The sequence below is a fragment of the Diachasma alloeum genome, unplaced genomic scaffold (genome assembly GCF_001412515.2).
Source record: "Diachasma alloeum isolate Michigan unplaced genomic scaffold, Dall2.0 Dall_scaffold_00200, whole genome shotgun sequence".
In the NCBI taxonomy this organism is placed as follows: Eukaryota; Metazoa; Arthropoda; class Insecta; order Hymenoptera; family Braconidae; genus Diachasma; species Diachasma alloeum.
Window position 1 is genome coordinate 1,693,825 of NW_021680365.1, and position 15,671 is coordinate 1,709,495.

The window sequence follows — 15,671 nt, forward strand, 5'->3', positions numbered from 1 at the left end:
GGAACGGGAGTTGCCCACTCCACCAGAACCGTCTTGAAATACTGGCAACAGCGTTAACAAAACCCAGCGCTGATCCCGATATTCCCCCCCAGTTTACACAGCCCTGTAGCCCCCTAACACCTCAGTAAACTCTCAATATCCTCTCTTACGATGCAAACGACATCCACATGTCCATGTTTAACATTCAGAGAGATAAAGCCACCATAAAACCGAAAGGAAAAAAAAACGAGAGCAAGCACATTGCGCGTCTTATCAAGCGACTTGTGCTCTATTTCCCCACACGATGATCTGCATTTGTTCAGGAGCTACTCAGTTGTTAATAAATGAGGGGCAGATGAAGGACGAGACGTGAGGTAGCCTGTTGCTGGCGGTGGGCGGCATGTATCGCACGTCTCCCACGGACCTCCCGATTTTTCAGTTCACAAAATTTCCGCCGATCCCATGTAAGCCACAAAAGTCGAAGGGCGAGTATAATTATGACTAAGGGAAGAAGCAGCGAATTGTCACACTCAGACGCTCACCTAATCCTCAAATCCTCAATGAAACTATCCTGCACTCGTTCCGATGTTTTTTTTATTTACTCCACTGGTTAATCGATTGATCGGGCGATTATTAATCAGTTGGTGAGGGTCCACTCGTTATTTGGGGATTTGTTTGATCGGTGGGGGCTCGACTCGGCGGATTTTTTTATTGAAAATTACGAATACAGGACGCGCGTCGCGCCAACTCGGGGCCCCGACAGTGCGACTCGCTGGCGACTGACTCGGGGGTTCACTCACTCGCCGCTCGGGCTCACTGTGGGGCCCCACCACCCGCCATATTGTGACCAGGCGAGAGATGAGGGAACGGAGAAGTTGAGAATGGAGACTCCGCGTGCACGATTTTATGAGTAATGAGGGAATTAATTGGCGCAAGGAGTGGGGGACAGTGGTGGAGCTTTCCCAGGATTTTTCGGGGATTTTTTTGGGTGACGGCGAGGGGAGCGAGGGGACTCGGTCGGTAGGACAGGGAGACAAAGAAATTTTAACTCCACAGCTGCCGTGTTACTGGCCGCGGCGAGCCGTGAATATTACCGAGCGTAAATTGAGTTCATAAGCGCAGGCATTATTCTTGCGTGGTTTCGTAATTTTTTATATTTATGCCATGATTTTTTGGCTCGTTTTGAACTGGAGCGGGCGCGCGGTGATCCTTTCCTTAATTAAAATCATGAAAATTTATTTATTATAATTTTTTTTTAAATTAAAATCGTGAAAAGTTCTTTATTATTTTATGTGGAAATGAAATAGTATATTTCGTAACGAGTGCAAAAAAGTATTTTTTGGCGAGTGGGAGGTTTATATCACGAGTCAAAGGCGAGTCCCACGAGCTAAAAAACATTTTTTCACGAATTACGAACAATATTTTTCATCACAATGTGGCGGAAATTTGACTTTTAGGCACGCGGAGCGTGCCGAAAAGTTCACTTTTCGTCACAGCGTGATGAAAAAGTAAATTTCAATGCATTTTATACATAAGAAATGATGATGCATAGAATGAAGAAGTCAATCAATGATCGGAATGAATGATAAGAACAAATCATTGGATGATTTTGAATTTCTTCATCTTCATGACGAATAATTTCGTTTAGGGGAGGGTGGGGTAAAATGGGGACTTTTTTTTTCAATTGCTCATAACTCAGAAACAAATCTATCAATTGTGCTCACTTTAGGCTCATCACAAAGATAAAGAATTGGTTTTTGCATTGAAAAAAAAATTATTAAATTTTATTAACATTTAAATCTGTCATGAACATTTAAAAAAAAGCCAAAAGTGTCCATTTTACCCCCATCTCCCGTAATATTTAAAATTAAATAGAACAACTTCGCTGACATGAAAGATTCATTAGCCACTGTTCATCTCAAGTCGTTAATTACAATAAAAAAACTATTTCATATTTGTCTATTCATTTCAATGGAAATGTGTTAATGATATGAAATAAATAATTTATATGAAATAAATATTTTATTGTATGAAATAAATAATTTATTCACTCTAGGTGAATGCTCTATTGTAATCATAGGAAGGATTATTACATTTGAATAAATTTGTTTTCTTCCTCTAAACTAATATTTCATTTTTAACTAGTGAAGGCTTCATTTTCTTCAAGACAACATTTATTTATATTCAAAGAAGTATTTATTTTATACAGATAAAAACAGGAAAAAATCAAGTTCAAGTTTGAATTAAAACTTTATTATTCAATTGAAATGCATTTCGTTTAATTCAAATGAATCATTTCTATGGATGTACCGAGCTCATTTATTAATGAACTAGACATCAGAAACTTCGACATCGGAGAATATCTCTTGAACTTGTAGATAAGCAAAATGTTCAAGTTACGATAAGAATAATCCGATTCACCATATATTCGTGAATATCAAATCATCTTCACAACGAATAATTTTCGAGAAAAACGTGGAAATTTTCTGCAGAAGAATTCCTTTAAAAATATTCCTTTATTAAATAGGAAAACTTCGCTGTCATGAAAGAAATTTTTTTTCCTCCAATGGATTAATTAGCCACTATTAATTAAATCACTGAGTTCATTTCAAGTCGTCAATTACAATAAAAAACTTTTTATTTTATATTTATCTATTAATTGCAACAATATTTTTGTTGGAATTAATAAACTGCCTTTTTTCTTTAAATGAAAATGTTTGTTATAATTGAGATATTTTCATATAAATATGAAATAAATAATTCATTCATGCCAGTGAATCCTTTCTTATAGTCAAATAAAGGATTATCACATTTGAATAAATTCGTTCTCCTCATTCTCTAAACAATTATTTAAGTAGCGAAGTGGTAAAACGGTTTAAGTCGACTTATCTCCTAGTTGAGTTTGTGAGGAATATTTCCGAATCTAAGGGAGATAGCGAAATTTTCGTAATTACATTGTTGTAGATCTTACTCGACTCTACAAAAAAGGTTATAGCAAAAATTCTTCCATCTCTCTTAGATTCCGAGATATCCATTGAAAACTGGCCAATAGTCGAAATTGATTTAAACTACTTTACCACTTCGCTACTGATATCATTTTTAATGAATGAAGTCTTCTCGTTCTCATCAAGAAACTGTTTATTTATATTCAAAGAAGTATTTATTTCATCCAGATAAAAACACAAAAAAAATTAATTTCGCGTTTGAACGAAAGCTTCAATATTCAATTAAAATAAAGTTCACTTCATTAAAATAAATAATTTCTATGGATGTACCTTGATGATTGATTCTATTCTAATAATTCCCGTGGAAAATATCCAAATTTCTTGCAAAAGAATTCCTTCAACATTTAAAATTAAATGGAAAAACTTCGCTCTGACACGAACGAAATTTTTCCTCATTCAATAGATTAATTATCCTCTGTTAATTGGCTCATTGTGTTCATCTCAAGTCGCCAGTAACAGTGGAAAAAAAATTCCATCAACGCTGATAATTTTGTCCCTCTCATTTTTCACGCCTCGATAACGATTCCATAATTAAATGATTGAATGCCTGACATAGTTGCTGCAATCACCACAATTTTCCCCTTTATCTCGTGTCATCATTAAACTACCGTTGCGAAAGGTCGTGACGGGATCTCGTCATCTCACAAACTGATATCCATCTGTTCGTAAAATAATCCCACGACGATAACTCGATATTTCGACCCAGTGGAGAGAAATGGAGAAATAGCTCTCGCGCTCGAAGGTGAGGGAGATACATCCCACGAGGCAGACTACTCGGCTTGCGAGGGGCATCCGAGCCAAGGTTTTCAGCACGGTGAATACACGGTAACCAACCGAGAACCTGTTCGCCCCGTCCTCTGCATGAATCCCTCGACTCCGGAGTATGCGTTTTCTGGGCTCTTTAAAGTTCCTTCAATTTCTTCTTTTTTTTTCAAACTCTTTTCGAGCTCCGATTGCTTCTACGGGTGTTTGAGAACTTTGAGAAAGTTCTCGAGATTTTTTTTGTTGTGTACATCAAGTACTGCCGTTATCATAGTTTTGTGTGGAGTCTTGAGAAGATCCTTAAACAATTTTTATATTTTTTATATTTTTTGCCAAATCCCATATCACTGTGGGGAATATTTATTCCTTTTTCATTTCATGATTATCTCAAATGAATTGGAAAATGGAAAAATGTGATGTAAAACATCTTACATTCTCCAAAGGTTATTTTAGATATATTTTTGGAGATCTGACGAAAATTGCGACAGACATATCTTGGAGATCTGTTCTTGCTCTGTGAAGTCCTTGTGAAAATTCCTGCGTTTCCTTCAGCTTCGAAAATATTTAACGAAGACTGAATTACTTAAGATTGCTGACTTTGCACAGATCTATCGGGTTGGAAATATGCGTTTTCTGGGCTCTTTAAAGTTCCTTCATTTTTTTTTCAAACTCTTTTCGAGCTCCGATTGCTTCTACGGGTGTTTGAGAACTTTGAGAAAGTTCTCGAGATTTTTTTTGTTGTGTACATCAAGTACTGCCGTTATCATAGTTTTGTGGGGAGTCTTGAGAAGATCCTTAAACAATTTTTATATTTTTTATATTTTTGCCAAATTCCATATCACTGTTGGGAATATTTATTCCTTTTTCATTTCATGATTATCTCAAATGAATTGGAAAATGGAAAAATGTGATGTAAAACATCTTACATTCTCCAAAGTTTATTTTAGATATATTTTTGGAGATCTGACGAAAATTGCGAAAGACATATCTTGGAGATCTGTTCTTGCTCTGTGAGGTCCTTGTGAAAATTCCTGCGTTTCCTTCAGATTCGAAGATATCTAACGAAGACTGAATTACTTAAGATTGTTGACTTTGCACGGATGTATGGAGTCAGAAGTATGCGTTTTTTACCTAACGAATCGTACAATATCCTCCACAAACAGGTATTTTTTTATTAAATTACATTTCTCCCCACGATTCCTGCACCTTTCGTGCAGTGAAATTTGCCGCGATTTTCCAGGTTAATTTTTATCCAACCTTTCCCCCCGTGAAGATATTTACAAAACGATGTGCAAGTATTACCCCTTGTTCTCTCACCACACCCTAATTCTCATTTCTTCCTTTTCCCCGTCCAACATTAAATACCGCATAATAATAATTCTCCATGTCCCCCCAACATCCACAAGTGCTCAACAACACTAAATACTCGGTCCACTCCATTCTCTCTTTAATCCCCATTTTTACTATTTTTCTTTCTTCTTTACTCTCTCAACTTCTCCGCTTTTTCCTCCACTAATTTTATTTCTCTCGACTCGTTTGCCCCTCCTCCTCTTCCTCGAGCTGCTCGCTTACGCAGTCCGCAAGGGCGACCCCGGGAGGGAAACGTCCCGGGGCTACCTCCGTCCACCTGAGCCCCAGCCTGTGTCTGTGTGCATTAGAGATCTCTTGATTTGTACGTACACGATTACTCCAATCCAGTCTGTGAGACTCGCGGAGGGGTTGAGGTGGAGGTATCCTCGAGTTGTACACGGAAATCCTTCGGCTACTGGCACTACCTCGCAACACGCTACACACTTGGAGAGAGTTTAAAAGAAGGAAGCTTAATGAATGGAGGCAATCGACGGTCTCATTAACCGTTCGCTACGTTTATTGGGGGTCTTCATGGGTTCTAGGGGTTTGGAAATACCGGGGGGCATTGATTCTCGTTCGCGGGATAATATTGATTTCAATTTTTAATTAGGGTGCCAAGTGAATTTGGCGATGACCTTGAAAATTGACATAATTTTTTTAATTAATAGTATTGACAGATGGTGAACATCGGCGACAATTTTAAAATTTTAGAACTTATGGATATCGAGAAATTAAATAAACAAAATCAGTCTTATACACGGCCTCTTATGGAGTTCTGATTAAATTGAACGTTTCAATTCTAAATTCAACTCAATTCAATTTTCATTGATTTTTCATCACAAGATGAATCAGTTGATTTTATGAGTTTGAAAATATCTGGGGGTCTAGAGGAATTTCCGAAAATTTTAGATACAGTTGATATTGAGAATTGATCAATTTCTCATTTCAACACTTCGCCAACAAATTTTCAAAAAAATGTTATATATCATTTTTTTTAAATGACTAGACTTCCGACAATTGGTCAAAAGACCTCTTTTGTAGATAATGAAATTCTCTACTAACGAGATTACCTGATAATTTATGGTTCAACGTGCTCATCCACAAGATATTTACAAGGCATTGTGCAAGTATTATCTTTTATTCTTTCACCACAGCATAATATTCCTTTCTTCCTTTTTAACGTCCAACATGAAGTACCGCACAAAAATCACTCTCCATGTCCCCACAACATTCAAACGTGCTCAACAATACTAAATACTATTAACTCATGGAAACTTAACCAATTTTTCATTGGTTTTCCAGTAATTATTGAACAAATTAATTCATTTAGTAAATTAAATTCTGTTTTTGATATTCAACATTAAACTAATTAATTAATAACTGACTTTTGTTATTGATTATTGTTAATTGACAGCTAATTGGCAATAATTGATTTATATATAATTGCATTGGTGTTTCTTGCTAAAAAATTAATTGATTTTTCGATAATTCAATGAAACGGTTAATTCGGTTAACGAAAATTTATTCACTCAGTGAATTAATTTGCCCTCTTGAGATGAAAAAAATTGAATTGTAATTTAGTTTACAGTATTCAACAGTAACGTCACCAACATAGTACATTGTTGTTATTAATCATTATTAATCAATCATCAATCCTAAATAAAAATCAACTTCTATAAAATTGCATTCACTTTTTTCTGCTAAAAATCTAATTGCTTCATTATCCATTATGACTATTATTAAGATAATTAATTTATCTAGTGAATTAATTTCCTTCATTGAATTACAAAATAATGAATTGTAATTTTATTTTGAATATTCAACCATACGATAATTAAATAATGCACTCAAAGAAAAAATTTGTGCTGCCGAAAAATTATATGCTCTCCTGAGCAAAAAAGAAAATTTCCACCAAAAAAAAATAATTACCGTGGTAGTAATGGTTCTCGTGAAACATTTATAACTTTCGGGTAAATATATTCGTTTTACAAAAAATTATGAAGCTTTGGTCTTATCAAGTGAATGTTATTGAGTAGTGGATATCTTTCTCCAATAAACACTTATAATTTCCATGGAACAAATGCTAACTTCAGGAGAAAACTACAATTTTCTTGCCGAAAACTGTGTTATTGGCAAAACTAAATAATTTTGAGGGGACAATTTTTTGTTTGAAAAAAAAAAAAAATTCTTTCCTCGTCAACGTATTCTTTCTACGGCGTCAACCTATGGAGTTCTCTCAGATCAAATTATTGTCGTACAATAGATTATATTTTTCCCTGTCAACAGTTCGAATTCTTCTAGGGATATTTCTGATGATCACGCCAAAAATGTAATTTTTGTGAAAAATATCAAATTTCCTTCTATCAATTTGGTTAATTTCCCTCAAGTAAATCTGTCCCACTGCATCAAATAGTCTCACGTGGAACATATAGTCCAATTCAATGCAAATGAGTTGGATAGGGAATTAAAAATAAACTACAAAAAGAAAAAATTTCCCTCTTCAGGGGACCATATCCAAAAAAGAAAGTTTTATTGAGTTATCATTGGCTATTATCAATTGACAATCCATTATATAATTAACTTATCTTGACTCGCTTTCATTTTTTTGTGCTAGAAAGTAATTATAACATTCATTAGCGCTAATGACTGTTATTAAGAAAACTGGAATAGTTGAAATGAATTGAGTAATTACGGAAATGTTTCCGACGAATAGGCTCCGTCTCGCCGTGCGATTGATAATAAGAGAGGCATTTTTTATATGAATATGAAATGTACGAAAAATGAACGATGAGACACGTTTAATCAGGAGGTTATTTGTTCTAATTGAGAGCATGCGGGGTCTCTCGCGGGATTTGACCCTGACATCCATTACTTTCAATCCTTTTACCGCACTCTGCGCCCAGCGCTCGCCTCAATTTACAACTGAGAGCCAGTTTGCAACAGTGTAATCCTCTCGTCCTCTCGTTATTAAAGGGCAGGAGAATAAAACTGGCGGGATTTTAACGATAGCAAATAATTTTTAACGAAGAACATTTCTCATTCTTGTAACTTGACAATGTGGTATGGAATTTCATCGAAAATTGAAACCCAAGACAAGTTATTATATTCTTCGAGTGTCATTTTCCACACCTAAAAACATTCTGCATCTAGAAGTTATTGAATTGATTGGTTATCATTGTAATAGTGGCATCAAGAAATTGGTCCGTCTCATCTGCAATAACGTGACGTAAAATATTCTGATTTCGTCAAGTTTTTAAACAAGAAAATTTTCATTTAATGAAGAATATTTTTAGAATTTGATTCAATACTACTCAATTAATAGAAGAATGTTATTATTCCTGTGCTGCTTCCTAAGAACTGAAGTTTCTGCTAATTTTCAGGGAATGATTCATACGAAATTTCTAGTTTTAATTGATTTTTTTCTCGAATTGCGATTTTTCAATGAGGAAATTCTTTAAAATTTCAGTGGAACTCTTATTTGAAAAAATTTCCCTCAATTAAGAGTATTTTTATAATGCGATTGAATAATATCCAATCACTAGATTTTTTTACACCAAATTTTATTAAAATTTCATGCAAAATTGAAAAAATTCAGTTATTTTTTCCCCAATAGAACAAAATTTCAATGGAACTATCCAATAAAAATTGTTGAATTTAAAGAACCTCTCCTGCGTTGAAATTCATTTCTCATCATCATTAAATCTTGTTGCAAAATGTCGGGAGTCACTGGGGTAAACCACGCGGTTTTTTCCATTCGCACTGGAAATTTCCTACCCCATCAGCATCTAAATGCGAAAAATGGTGTTGGATAACGAACATTTCCAGTTTGAGAAAATTTAATCTCTCTCATCTCCAGTCTAATAGAAGCTAAAACTCCGAGAAAATGACACGTTTCACATTTTTATTGAGTGATTCACAGGTAACGAAATGACCGGCCTCAGTATTATTTGACGTTTCCTTTTTCTTCTCGTTCTTAGAAATGGAAAAGAGAGGATAGAAGAAGAGCTACGTGTGTTGGATATACAACTGTGAGGTCTGAAAGAGGAGGTCGGTGCCTCCTGCGACGTGACGCCACTGCATACCGTATACATACAGGACCCAACCGGTTATCATGGGCTTGCCTTCTCGACTCCCCCTCTCCAACCACCCCCAGTTTCATCTTTGTCTCTTCAAACCCATATACAGAAATGTACACGTTGCCACGGGGATCTGACATTTATCGAGAGGGTATATAAGAGAGTATGTATCTTCCGACACCCGGGCAGACCGGGGTAGATGCAAGAGGTCGAGATGAAAGTCAATGAATAGAGAGAATTGAAAAATGGAAATTTTGATTTATCGAGGAGGAAATGAATTATTCAGAGGGAAAATTAATGAATCATGGATGAAACCGGCGGAATTGGGAGGACTGGAAAATTTTTGGTTTCAGACACCGTTGATGGACCAATTTATCGACACATTGAATTATTCAGTGGAGAATTTATCAAATTGGAAACATCGATTTCTCGCCAATAACAAGGAATGATATTTTTTGCGTCTTATTGAAATGAAGGAAGTAAAATGAAAAATGTTTCATGTCCTAATGTTCTATTCACGTGTAGAAATTGGTTGTTTCAAGAATTTTGATTCAATTTCTCGTCTCAATGATACAGAAAGAGGTCTTTTGATTCTCATTCAAGTGAAGGAATTAAAATCGAAACTCTTTTCACGTGTCAAAATGGGTTGTTTCGATTAAATTTGCGTTTATCTCAGAAATGAAGAGTATTGGGAGGAAATGGCAAGATTAGTTTTTTGTTGTTGATGAACTAAAAAACAATTTTCCAAACATTTTTTTCTAAGTTCACTCATTGGTTTCAGACACTAGTTGATGGACCAATTTATCGACACATTGAATTAGTCAGTGGTAAATTTGTCAAATTGGAAACATCGATTTCTCGCCAATAACAAGGAAAGATATTTTTTGCGTCTTATTGAAATGAAGGAAGTAAAATGAAAAATGTTTCATGTCCTAATGTTCTATTCACGTGTAGAAATTGGTTGTTTCAAGAATTTTGATTCAATTTCTCGTCTCAATGATACAGAAAGAGGTCTTTTGATTCTCATTCAAGTGAAGGAATTAAAATCGAAACTCTTTTCACGTGTCAAAATGGGTTGTTTCGATTAAATTTGCGTTTATCTCAGAAATAAAGAGTATTGGGAGGAAATGGCAAGATTAGGTTTTTGTTGTTGATGAACTAAAAAACAATTTTCCAAACATTTTTTTCTAAGTTCACTCATTGGTTTCAGACACTAGTTGATGGACCAATTTATCGACACATTGAATTAGTCAGTGGTAAATTTGTCAAATTGGAAACATCGATTTCTCGCCAATAACAAGGAAAGATATTTTTTGCGTCTTATTGAAATGAAGGAAGTAAAATGAAAAATGTTTCATGTCCTAATGTTCTATTCACGTGTAGAAATTGGTTGTTTCAAGAATTTTGATTCAATTTCTCGTCTCAATGATACAGAAAGAGGTCTTTTGATTCTCATTCAAGTGAAGGAATTAAAATCGAAACTCTTTTCACGTGTCAAAATGGGTTGTTTCGATTAAATTTGCGTTTATCTCAGAAATGAAGAGTATTGGGAGGAAATGGCAAGATTAGTTTTTTGTTGTTGATGAACTAAAAAACAATTTTCCAAACATTTTTTTCTAAGTTCACTCATTGGTTTCAGACACTAGTTGATGGACCAATTTATCGACACATTGAATTAGTCAGTGGTAAATTTGTCAAATTGGAAACATCGATTTCTCGCCAATAACAAGGAAAGATATTTTTTGCGTCTTATTGAAATGAAGGAAGTAAAATGAAAAATGTTTCATGTCCTAATGTTCTATTCACGTGTAGAAATTGGTTGTTTCAAGAATTTTGATTCGATTTCTCGTCTTAATGATAAAGAAAGATGTCAGTTGATTCTCATTCAACTGAAGGAATTAAAATCGAAACTCTTTTCACGTGTCAAAATGGGTTGTTTCGATTAAATTTGCGTTTATCTGAGACATAAAGAGTATTGGGAGGAAATGGCAAGATTAGGTTTTTGTTGTTGATGAATTAAAAAACAATTTTCCAAACATTTTTTTCTAAGTTCACTCGTTGGTGGAATTGGAGAGTTTGGAAAATTTTTGGTGTGAGACACTAGTTGATGGATCAATTTATCTAGACATTGAATTATTCAATGGGAAATTTGTCAAATTTGAAACACCGAACACCCAATTTTCATGATGCCGGCCTAAACAAGAATTGAATCCCATTCTATGAAACATAAATAAACGAATCATAATTGTCCAAATAATTTAGGTCAGATGAAAATAGAATAATTCTACTTTCTTAATATTGCGTTTATTACGGTCTTCTTCGAACAAAGTTGATTAGAATTAATAACTAGAATTAGGAGATTATCTTACATCTTTGACGTTAAGGATAGGCGAATCTGAATGCAATACAGTGAAAATGATGATCGATTTTTTCACTTTGAACAAATAATATTAATATCCAAACACAAAATTTCTGATATGAAAAAGAGAAGCTGTGACTCAATATTCCAAATGAAGTTTTAATTTTCAATTTGGTGCTGAAAACACCAGATGACAATATTCTAAGCACGGAATTATCTCGATGAGATGAGCAACAGATTAATTGAATTACCGTGTGAACTACCTAAAAATTGACAACAGTGTGGGCACGCCCTTTTACCAGAGTACCAACAAACATTGAATTCCATAAATTCACACTCTACGTGTGTTCTAGAAGGAATTGAATTGTAATTACGATTCAAATCTTATTCAGCGACCATAGAAATTAGAACATGAGCAAATCATTTGCTGTAATATAAAAATTCAACAGCTGATAAATTGGGACATATGATTGTCATCGGATTTATTGCTTTTTGCAGTGCAACTGATTACAAACAATCAATTGACTATCGAATTTGAGAAGAAAAATTGCATCAACACCCTTGCGGCGCTAGTTACCGGAACAACTTCCGGACCCTCAAATCGAAGACCTCCCAGGACTTAGTTTCCACCTAAGAATAAACCATTCCAACCAGTAGAAACCAAAAACCCCAGTGTCAACTCAGCGGATAATGCGACCTCAGTGCTGACACGCTCCTCGTGTCACCTGATACAACGGCTATTCCCTCCTCACCCCTGGGGGAGAGCCCCCAACTGAAAACAGTTTTGATTAAAAAAACAATGGTCTTGACGCTGGGAGTGGCTCACGTGCTCCGATAGAGAGCATCAGGCCCCCGCAGCTGACATGAATAATTCTATGTCCACCTTATGAACACAAAATGAAACAAAACGAATGCCAGAGAGGAGTATGTGGAGTTATCTGGACACGGACGAGTCGGGTTGCGTTGAGGAACGACCGTTTATCTGCTCAACAGCAAAACCAGAGCCAATAATCGTGTTTGAACGCTAGTCCAATGGTTGAGGAAGGCAGCGCGAGAGAGTTGTATTAGAGTTTACTCGGGCCCTCCTGGGTAGACTGTAATTATAGCGGACAAGTTTGCTACTGAAACTGATCCGTCCAATCGACGAAATTGCGTTACTTAGAAGTGTAGATTCTTCTTTCTTCGAATTCATGAGACGTATTAGTTTCATCTTCGACAGAAATAGAAACATTTCAATTGTCACACGGGAAGATTATATGGAGAAGCTGATATCAATGGGGAGAAGAGATTTTTTACTTTCCATTTAAATGAAGGAGTTGAAATCAAAACTCCTTCATGATCTTTAGTTCAGAGTGAGAGATATTCGAGGTGATGTTGGGAGGAAATCTGAAGAACAAAAAATAATTTTATAATTTTATAGTTTCTAATTTTATTAAAAAATAATTTTTGAAATTTTAATTGTCACACACAAAGATAACATCGAATATCAGATATCAATGGGGAGAAGATACTTTTTACTCCTCATTGAAATGAAGAAATCAAATTCAAAACTCTTTCATTATCTAACGATTTATTCGCGTAGTAAAATCTGTTGTTTTTATTAAACGTGCGTTTAGGTTAGAACGGGACAAACAATCCAAAACTTAAATTTGAACGATTACAGAGCTCCCGTTCGGAAGCAAAAATTCCCTATTAATCGAAAAACGGAAAATCTGAAATCAGTAGCGAAGCGGTAAACCGCGATAATTCAATTTTGACTTTTGGCCAGTTTTTGATGAATATCTCAAAATCTAAGAGAGATAGCAAAGTGTTTCTCATAACATTTTTTATAGCCCTCAATTGGCTCTAAAAAAAGGTCATGACAAAAAATTTTCTATCTCTCTTAGATTCCGAGATATTGATCAAAAACTAGCCAATAGTCAAAATCGACTTGAACCGGTTTACCGCTTCGCTGCTGAAATGTAATACATCTTCCGTAATTACGTAATTATCGCGAAAGTGAGTAATCTGTGCAAAAAACATCGAGAATATTTTTCAGCAGACATCCAACGCCCGTCATTTTTCTTCAGAACCATTTCTCTCAGAAATTCTTGCCACAAGACGAGTTAAATTTTCATCATCTCCCAATAACGGATCGCACTCGCATATTCTCATCGTTGAATATTCATGGTGCACGTTCTTCACATGTGGCGAGGCATCCGATATCTTTGGAAAGGGACATAGGTCCCACCGTCGGACACAGCCCGAGCCTGTCTCCACGCATCGAAGTCTCTTCGCTCTCCTCCCCTGCATTCCATCAGCCCGTGGGGCCTTTTGGCGATTCAGAGGTGTTCTAAGCCCCAATCGGGCCCCAATTCAAGTCCCCAAAGATCATAAAACCCTTCTCCCCTCCCCCAGTCGCGTCGCAAAGCCAAAATTCAAGAGATTTTGGGAATTTTTTGTTTTTCTCTTCCCCTTCGCCTCTGAATAAATTCGGGGGAGCAATTAAGCCGGGCGATTGTACTCCTCTGGAGTTGTTTTCGGGGCTCTGGAGAGCCTTCGCATGTTACGCCCATGTGAAGTAAAATGGGAAGGGTGTGGGAGTCGTTGCGCACAACCGGAAGGCTTCTGCACGCTCGTACACTGGCCGAGACTCATTTTTAGGTATCCCCAGGTCGAATTCCCATGAGGTAAAAACCCCTGGACGGGTAATCGTGAAAGTGGTCTGGCCTCCGCCATTTACTGCTGATTCCCCATGGGCAATTTGCGAATGGCAAATAACTTTCAGGCGTCTCGCAAGGATGTCATGCAGAATTACTAGAGGTTTTCTCGAAATGTTTGGAGAGACAATTTTTTTTCCGTTCTATTTTTCTAGGGAGTATTTACGGAGGTGACAGTTACGTAGTTTCAGGGGATGTTCATTACCTCAAAAAATAAGTAAAATTTATTATGTATCGGGTGACGTGAGAGAGGACATTGTATTGCGGTGTATCCGTAGAAAACAAGTTTTTCTTACGATTGTCATCATGTTTTTCATAGATAACGTTTATAATAGTCCCCACACTGAGAGAAAAACGAGAAAGTTCTCAACCGAGTCTTACTTGTGCCAAGAAAATAGTTTTTTGAAAATTATCAAAAAATGTCATTTGTAGCACTACTTCGTTATTCGATACTTCCATACGTATTTTGCTCCCAAAAAATCTTTGTTTTATGCGAAACAAGGGATAGCAGTTTTTCGTTTCGACTGTCTATAATAATCACAGACAAGAAATGAACCCTTAAATGAAACAATAATAATTATATGATAGTAATCTTGTAACTTAGGGATAAGATATTTGTTGATAAATTTTTTTCTATATGAGATATTTTCATCCTGAAAAGGCACCGTCTGGTGTGAATTATCCGCCTCTTGAGCCAAATATTTCGTTGCTGTCGAAAGCAGAACAAGTATTCACGTTTGAGACTTTCAAATTCGTACCAAATAAATTGTTTTTTGGCAATTTTCAACTAGCGATTTTGATAATGTGTTTGTTTTTCTCTCAGTTCAGCTATTGAAAAAAATTATAACTAGGTGTACTATACGGTTTAAGAGATAATAAATAATTAAATGCGGGATTCTAGCACGCGAGCCATACGCTGTTAGAAAGTTTTTGAAATTGCGTGGAAGATTTTATAGTAAGTCTCATGAGAGTGACATTGAATCGGATTTAGGGAAAAAATGATTATGAAATTGCAAGTTCTACGTAGAATTCACGGAGATGCATCAATTTTCAGTAGAACATGAATATTCATAAACAAAATGACATAAATTTTCCATTTTTCCTGATTTTTTGGAATTTTTCACAGAATAATTGAACTGAAAAATCAAGTATTTTATCGATTTCCAGATCATTTGAACAGAAAAGCAATTAAATATTCAAGATAAGTTAATTATATAATGGATGATCAATTGATAATAATCAATTATAACAATCAAACACGATGACAGAAAAAATTAGTTCTGCCGAAAAACTATACGTTCCACGTTAGAATATTTGATGTAGTGGAACAGATTTAATTGAGGGAAATTAATTAAAGATATACACTACTCAACAACATTCACTTGATAAGACCTGACCTCATATAATTCTCTGTAGAACGAATGCATTTACCCAAAAGACA

General features: G+C 35.5%; 1 protein-coding gene across 2 annotated transcripts in view; it reads left to right on the plus strand.

The window, feature by feature from the left end:
* Positions 1 to 15,671, plus strand: part of LOC107035767 (dedicator of cytokinesis protein 3) — an 80,599-nt gene that overhangs the window by 48,147 nt on the left and 16,781 nt on the right. The window lies entirely within an intron of this gene.